This window comes from Puntigrus tetrazona, chromosome 23 (genome assembly GCF_018831695.1).
Source record: "Puntigrus tetrazona isolate hp1 chromosome 23, ASM1883169v1, whole genome shotgun sequence".
NCBI classification, from domain to species: Eukaryota; Metazoa; Chordata; class Actinopteri; order Cypriniformes; family Cyprinidae; genus Puntigrus; species Puntigrus tetrazona.
Window position 1 is genome coordinate 13,041,531 of NC_056721.1, and position 9,260 is coordinate 13,050,790.

Genomic DNA, 9,260 nt, shown 5'->3' on the forward strand with positions numbered 1-9,260 from the left:
CATCTGTGAAAACAGTTCCCAGGGTCAGAACACAGACTTACGAGCAGCGCCTGTCAACACGGCTCTGATGGCTAGAGCTGATGACAGTTTAGAACGAGAACAGCGGAATAAAAGCAGCAGGACTGTGCACTTATTTACCCTTTTGCACTGGTGCCTCATTATGCTGATTCCTTAAGCTTTGTAAAAGTAGACTTGGATTTTTTTGTTCATAATATGCACACCGGTCAACGGCACAAACTAATGCAAATCACATGATTACATATCACATGATATACTATTTGAGTTTGGTACGTTCCTCAATTACATAACAATTCTTATTACCTTCGCAGAAAGGTCAGACTGCCCATCTACATTACATCTTCCAAACCTGTTGACCCTGTTATGACGTGATCTCCTGGTACATGTGAAATGAATAACCCTGGTTGTTTTTTTTCTCTAGGTTTGACCCTGACTGTTTTCCGAATTGCATTTAAGCTAACAGCATTCGTGGCATGATGTTGATTACCACAAAAAAAACTGCAATTTTGAGTATTTAGACAGAAAATGTGAAGTTGGATATCACACAGATGGAAGCAAATGAGAGAGAACTATTACATAAGTTTATGTCTCAGAGAAGTGAAGTTTGAGCCCGTGTGTTTGGAGTGTAGATGTGCAGCGTGAGCAGCTGGCCGTGAGTGTGAAGAGACCGGAGCCAATCATTTCACACTCTGTCCCATAATATGATGAATAATTCACACTGCTTTCATCAGCCCTCATTTAGTGGCTCGTTTGTCCCCTCACACCCCCGAAGTCCTTGCTCACACACTCCTCAACGCCTCGAGAAGTCTGGAGGACAGTCAAGGCTCATTAACTGGCTTTTTACATCCTTTAAAATGTTTAGTTTTCATCACAATATCTTTTTGCTTCTCACTTTACCATAAGAGCATTTAAGTTGACACAGATTTAAACCAACAACTGATCTCTTCACAGTGATTTTTTGTAATTATTTATTACATTTAGCAGCTGTTTCTACGACAAAGTTTTGGTGTTTTATTTTATTTTATAAATTTTTTTTCACATTTAAAATTTTATTTTTTAGCATAAGTGACAGTCTGGGCAAGAAGTTAAACGGGAATGTGGACCATGACAAAAAAAAATCTATCTCTTTTTTTCATTTGGCTTTAAAGGATCTTAAAAGAAGAACTGTCTGGATCATTTTACAAAGATGAAAGGAATAAGTGAATTGAATTAGTGCTGACATTACAGCTGCAGCAGGAGACTTTAGAATCGCATTGATCACATGATCAAGTTCTACATGTCACTCAACTGTGGGGCCGTGTTCATAAAATGGTACCTGGTAAAACCTTACCAACATTTGATCTTACGATAATGTGCATACGGCTCTCCCTCAGATGTAAATGTTAAAAATCGCGAATGATCTATCAATTTTGCATAGCTGAAAGGTTTCAAATCTCCGCTTGTAAATGCCACTTAATTAATGTAATTAACATTTAATAGAGCAACCATTCAACATCCAAATCCTTTCTTTAAGAGCAGCAAGAATTGCTTAGAATTCCAAGTTCTCATTTATAAAGTGTGCATACACACAGACTTGATCGAAGAGTGTTCGTACGCTTAAATTCACACCAGCGCTTCGTATTTGAACGTGGAAGTATTGCAGGTTTTTGAAATGTGAGCTGTTTTTGCAGCTCGCTGTTCTAAATTATGATGATTAGTGATGTTTTATGATAATGACATTAATTATGAGTCTTTTACAAGAAAGAGAGCTGAAACTATTTATTTGAATGCAAGTTCAAGATCATTTGCGATTCAGTTTTTACATCTGAAAGAGAGGCGTACGTCTCAGGGCATTGCTAGACAGAGCTACTGGGCCATTACTTTTTCTATCACTTTTTTCTTAAAAGCCTGCTGTGTGAAACACATTTCACTGTACAAACTGCAGTCCGACAATACTAAAGAAGGTAAACATGTATGCATTTAAAAATATTTTAGTATCTTTAACTTACTTATGGCATGTAAATAATAAAAGCAGAGATAATTTAAGTTAATATGAACTAAGAATGAGCAAGGCCTGACGTGTCCCATAATCATACACCTTGCCACCTTTATGCACACACATAATTTCTGTGCGCATACAGGACATGAAACGAGTATATGGCGCACACATGTAATAACCCAGCAACACAATGTTAACACCCAGGCAGGCATGAAGATGTATGCTTGGTGAGATGAATGTGCAAGGCCCATTCACACTTAGTAACTTTCCTAAAATGTGTAAATGTGAAGGGCGAAAAGAAGATGGCAAGGAGGGGCTATGAAGACCCCACACATGAAACAGAATGTCCTGCCGAGGATTTGGTGAAGCACAAACGTATGGGGAGAAGCCCAGCTGGCAGCAGAGCATATTTACTGTAGTGATACTCCCCTGAATAAGGCCCAGAAAGGGGCTAAGCCCCTTGTTGAATGAGCTCTGGCATTTCTGGCACTCCCTTAGATTCATATGCCAAAGATATAGCTTTCACAAGCCAATGTGAGAGGTTTTGCTTAGATATGGGACTCCCCTTGTGAGGGTACGCCCATGCAAATGAAGAGCTGGACGCTCTTCTGGAAAGCACTGGTCCTGGTTATATACATCTCCACACATTGAGTAGCTTCCACCTTTTGCCTGCATTGAAGGAGATTCTTGGGAAGTGCCAGGCAGTGGCTACAATTTTCTGGAATTTCCAGAGCCTCCTCCGCATGTTTAAGGCCCACGCAGACACGTCCGGCAGAGGCTGATCGGAACAATATGTCCTCCTGAAAACTAAGTCAAACATCCTAAATACCTATGAACTGTGTGAAAAAATAACCAGAGGTCGCGAGAACCAGGCTTGGTTCAACTGGATGCTTCTGCAGAGGTCAGGTACGGATGCCCTACCCATAGGTGGATCTCGAACACGAGATGATGAAAGAGAACAGCATGTAATAATGGCATATTGAGTGTAAATGATCATTTTAATTCCAATTATTAAATGGATGCCACTGTATTGGAACAATATAAGTACTGCCTACACCAACCTGATATATGAGATTTGAAAATAAAGAGTTTGTTAAAGGATGGAATCGAACCCAAGTCAATCGCATCACCAACGAGTTTGGCTTATGATTTGTTATCTACACCACTTGACTTGTTGAACACCTTTTGTAGTAACCTTTCATTTATAGAGTTAGTGTAAGTAGCTATTGCCACATACACAAAGCTACATCTTTCATTTCATCAAGCTGAATGCTCATTATTTGAAGTGATGGTCATCACGTTTCAAGTTTTATTTTCATGTGACACATAGCAGTGATATAGCTAAGTGGAAAAGTTGTTTACTTAATATTTAGTCAATAACACCATCATTTTTTCATTCAGGCAGAGATCTGACACAAAAACAAGAGGAGGGATTTGTCACATGAACCAATCACATCCAACTATAACCGATCACATCCAATCAAGTCAAATCACAAGGGAGGTATTTCTGCGCTAAATGATCGATGGACAGTTTTACAAGCACGACTTAGGATACTACGTTCATAAACCAGTTCTTATCAGTGTAAATGAAATCAAATGAGGACAAATAAAGTAAATTGTTTAAACTTGAGATTTATACTGGGGCACGTAAAAGAAGTCTAGCGACGCCTTGGTAAATATATTTTCTATTCGTACTTTTAAACGTAGGATAAAATTTAGGATTGTTTCTATGCAACATTTTATAAATGCGGACATCGAAAAGTGCATACTGTAGCCTACATCTGCCTAGACCCTGACGTGGCGCTAAACACTTTTCCACGTCATAGACCATTTTAAACATTTGAACTAACATGGATTTTAGCAAGCGCACACTTAAATCTGTGTAGCAGGCCCATGCACTTTTTTTCTATTATAAATAAGGACCCTCATGTCATTCCTCCCATTTTTTATTTGTTTGGAAGAATGTTTCCATGTGGTCTGAGCAGTAAAGCTTGAGCTGGACTGAAGTGGACATGTAACTGAGTGAGCAGACATGGAAAGACATTCCGGGAACCACATGGACAAAATAGCATGTAACTTTACACAGCTGAGTGCCTCACTGATGGAAGGGTATATTCTAGCAGTCAAAATATACATAAAAATAACTTCTAGGCAACTGTGTGAGAGACAGAATCTGATGATGTGGGCAGAGTTTGCAGTTAGAAATAGACCAGTCTGATAAAATGATGTACTTGAAATGCCAAGGTCTTTGCGCAGACGTTTCCTGAATGTCTAAATAAAGTGGGATGGACAGGATGGTCTTAAGAGAATATGACATAACAGGACAGTATTGAAAGTTTTAAAGACTGTAAGTGCTGGCGGTCAAGGCTTCGCTGGTTAACATGGACCTGTAAGGTCTCTAATGCTCATGAAGTTTGCATTTATTTAGAAAAGAAAAATTATAATATTGTAAATATTACAATTTACATTTATTATTTTGTAATGCCAAAGCTGAATTTTCAGTGAACATTACTCCAGTTTTCAGTGTCACATGAACCTTCAGAAATTTATGTGCAAATTTCCAACGTGCAATTATTATTATCGATGCAGCAAACAGTTGTGCTGCTTAAACTTTTTTGTAAAACAACTTTTTAAATATATTTTTCAGGGTTCTATAAATAGAAAATGTAAAGAACATTTTTAATGTATTTAATGGCTTTGTAGTATAAAAGAATCATTGCTGAATAAAGGTATTAATAATAATAATAGTAGTAATTTAACTTATTTTTATAATTATTTTATTACTTTTTATTATTTTATTACTTCATTCATTATATATATTTTTGACAATTATGCAAAAACCATGCTTCACTTTTGATAGCTATTTAAAAGTAAGTGCATACGCTTGCAATCAATCCATCAATGAATGACAAAAATTGCAAACAAAACACTAATTGCAAATTCTTTATTACAGGTAATTTGCCTGCCATTGCTAACCTTTTGCTCTCTCCATGTATAATACACCTCTTTAAGTTTAAATTAAGATGATGTTCTTAACATCAAATAGCTTTAAATAAGTCATGAAGAGCCCACCCACACTGCCATCAGAGTTTACAGATTACATTACTTTGACTTCAAACCGGTGTATTGTTAACCTTCATATTCACCTCTGTCACAAAGTACTTTTCATAACATCTGGCTGAAATTTTCTTTTTTTTCTTCCATTTGGGCAACATTCAGTAATGTCCACCTCACTTTAGCTCAGGCGCAGTCTTCCTTATTTGACACATGCTCTAACTAGAGAATGTCTAGACTGCATCCATACTGCTTGCATGACAGGCAGGAAAAGCTTGCCATTTACGGGAGGGAGAGCGGATGATGCCGTCAGTGAGAGCTGCTGTGGTTTGTGTGCCACTGACGGCACAGGGAGTGTCTGGAGGTTTAGACAAAACTCTCCACACTGAACCCCCCCTAAGAGCAAAGACTGTCCCAGAATCTTCACCCATCCTGTATTTGTCTCAGTGCATGAATATCAGGTTGGTCGCTGTGAAATTTGAAAACCATTCTCTTGAACAGTCCAGACTAAACTTAATGCCAAAGTCTTAACCTCCGACAGGAAAATACATCATATTTTTACAACGCCTGAGGTCACTTTGAAGAAAATGAACCCTCCATTACAGAGGAAGGAGAGAGGGGTTAAAAGCACATCTAGTTAAACCTCCACACAGTATGTGTTATAAAACCTCACACAAAGATGTGATACTGTCTATTTCAATTGACTATGAGATTTGGAACGTTAAAATATAATGTAACACTATACAATACAGTAAAATCTGTCATGGATTATTTTACAGCATTTATTAATGTAGGTTAGTTTCATTTCATAAACTTTTTTTATAATTTCAAGTATAAATGAATAGGAAGGTAAACAATAATATAAAAAAGGTAACAATAAGCAACTTGTACATCTAAATACTTTGTCTAGACATTGGACGTTTTGAAAAGAATAAACACATAACACTCAATCTATAATCCAATATGTATTTGTATTTGTTTGAGTATATTGCTATCACACTGTCCTATCAATTACTCTGGAGAACTAACAGACATGAGATATTTCTTTCCCATAGTCAGTTTTCCCATAGTCAGCATTTAAGGTGTGTGCCTTTTCAGATCAGTTTTAATTCACTGCATATTTAGTGTCGCAGTTCTGCTTGCCTCAAAACAGCTTCTTTGTGACTTTAAAAATTTTATTAAATATCTGTCTATCAATTTTCTAATGCTAATAATATTTAATATATTTAAAAGAAGAAAGTTTTGTTTAAAATAAAAAATATTTTTAAATTTTATGCACTGATTATTTTTATGGTGAACATTTTTGTTCACTACTGGGGACATAGCAGTTTATGCCAATCTAATTTTTTCATAACTTCAGAGAGTCTCTAGTTTTATCAGATTTGTAAAAGAAAGATACTGATGTACTGCTCCTCTCTGAAAACTCAGAAGCTTTTGAAAGCATCCCGTGGGTGGAGCTACAGAGTCATGAGCTCATGTTCTGGCTCTGGTGTGTTTTCCAAAAGCAACTATAGTCGCATGTTCTGTTGTTACCAATTCAATAGAACAAACAACCATAGCTAGCTTAAGATGGTTTTGGAAAACTGGTTTATGTGTGCAAGTGTCAAAATAATTCTGCCATTGCTGGTCTTAAGTCCGGATGCAAAAGGAGGGCTGGGCGTAGGTAAAATTGCTACAGAAACATCAACAGCAGAAAAAAACAGATAACTCTGCCCTGGGAGAAGAAGGATCTTCTTTACAAAAAACCCATGATGTTTTGTGGTAAAAGTCGAAAGGCAGCCACAAAGCCAATTACCCTCCTGTCTTCCAGGATAGCGCAAATTGGTACCTGGAATGTCAGGACAATGTACGAGTCAGGAAAGAGTGTGCAGGTAGCAGCCGAGATGAGGAACAACAACCTAACTTTGTTGGGCATCATCGAAACAATGTGGACCCAAACTGGGCAAAGACGACTGATAACAGGAGGGTTGTTGCTGTACTCGGGGCATGAAGAAAGTGATGCCCCGTACACACAGTTGCTGTCCAAACAGGCACAGGCTGTTTTGATTGGATGGGAAACTCATGGCTCCAGGATTATCACAACAACATTCAACACAAAAAAGAAAAGGAACAAGATGAATGTCATCCACTGCTATGCCCCGACAAACGACAGTCAAGAGGAGAACAAACACCAGTTTTACAGCAGACTGCAGAAGATCCTTGAGACCTACTCGGACAAGGACCATTCATCATCACCATTCCCATAAAAGATGTCAATGCCAAGATTGGGTCTGACAAACAGGGTATGAACAAGTCAACAGGCACCCAAGCTTTGGGAGTGATGAATTAGAAAGGAGAGAGATTTGTGGATCTGTGTGCACTAAACAACTTGGTCATTGGTAATAGCATCTTCCCCCACAAGCAAATTCACAAGAACACAACTGAGAACCAGACTAACCATGTCTGTATCAGCAGGAAATTAAGAAGAACCCTGCAGGATGTCAGAATGAGAAGAGGTGCAGATGTGGCGTTAGACCACTACATGGTGGTGGCCCGACTGAAACTGAAAAAAAAACTAATATATGCATCACACTTCTATCAGTTCCAGAGAAGGTCTTCAACCAGAAAGGATGAAAGACATTATCAATCCACAACTGTGAGACGAGCAGGGAGGCTTCCAGCAAAATAGATCCTACACAGACCAGATTGTAACACTTTGCATTATAGTAAAACAGTCCATGGAAAGGAATTCTCCATTGTATATCAACTTTGTTGACTATGAGAAGGCTTTTGACAGTTTAGACCGAGAGGCTCTCAGGGTTATACATGGAGGACAACTCACCAACATCTTCCCATCTTGCCCTTCTTTCACACAGCCAACAGCAGATGCAAGAGAAGACAAATGTAGTGGCTGCCACGTTATCACAAGTTGGACTTCACATCCACAAGAACAAGACTACGATCCTGAAGATCAACTCCAGCTGTAGAGAACCAATTCTTCTGAATGGAAGCACCTTGGAAGAAGTGCAGTCCTTCATCATTTGGGTAGCAACATCAACCAACAGGGAGGTACAGATTCAGATGCCAAGGCAAGGACTGGCAAAGCAAGAGCTGTCTTAATACAGCTTAGGAACATCTGGACCTCTAGGGAGCTGTCTTTGACCACCAAGACCCGACTGTTCAATTCCAATGTGAAGTCAGTCTTATTGTATGGACCAGAGACCTGGAGGACAACCAAAACTACCATCACAAAAGTTCAGACCTTTATCAACTGACCTGATACTATCAGTAATGCCAACCTTTGAAACAGAACCTGCCAACTTCCTGCAGAAGAAGAAATCAGGAAGAGAAGATGGGGCTGGATAGGGCACACCTTTCGCAAACCATCAAACAATGTTACCTGACAGGCACTGAGGTGGAACCCCAAGGGAAAACGAAAAAGAGGCAGTCCTGGATACGGGACCTAGAGGTTAAGATGGAATACACCTGGAACCAGCTTGAGAGAATGGCCCAGGACAGAGGACTCTGTTGTTGGCGACCTATACCTTATGTCATACGTAAAAATAATCTATAAACTAAGCTAGCAAAAACCACATTTTGTACCAGGCTTTACAAAAAATTCATTTTTATGTAGGGAGTCATTGGTACCAGCCTCCTGCGATCAGTCGATGAATTTGCAGTTTTAGTCACTTATGTGTTGGTTTCATGAGAGAGATCGGAAGGTTGCTGCTTGGGTCAAATTTGAAAAAAACTTATACAAACCCTAAAGGAGTGTATTTGGAACAGAAATACTCATTGTATTTGTTTTTTTTGACACTTTCGCATTGTTGAGCAGGAGAATTCAACACAGCAGTGTTAACATTGTAGAATGCATATAATAGTATTTAACATTTATTTAAATTTGAACTTTTTATATGACTTTTTTTGGGGAGGGGGGGCATACAAATCGCATTTTAGTGTTAATAATTTATTGTTATTGGAAGAAATCTCGTTCTGGGTGGGGTCCTCTTCAGTAGAAATCATGATAAATTCCCATAGATCCCATATAAGAAAACCCCCTTGATAGAAATCGCCCCATGCAATTGTATGAGTGGTGCGTGGTTCCAAAACACACTAGCTACTGACTTTTATCACCAGTTATTTAAAATTTGATGACTTCACTATTATTTTCATGCGGAAACCTAATAAAATATAAAATATAATTACAAAGAATGAGTAGGTGTGGTCAAAC

The 9,260-nt window shown here is 38.4% G+C and overlaps 1 pseudogene; it reads left to right on the forward strand.

The window, feature by feature from the left end:
• The first annotated feature begins 5,353 nt into the window (after positions 1-5,353).
• LOC122328566 lies at positions 5,354-8,496 on the forward strand (annotated as a pseudogene).
• Positions 8,497-9,260: the final 764 nt, after the last annotated feature.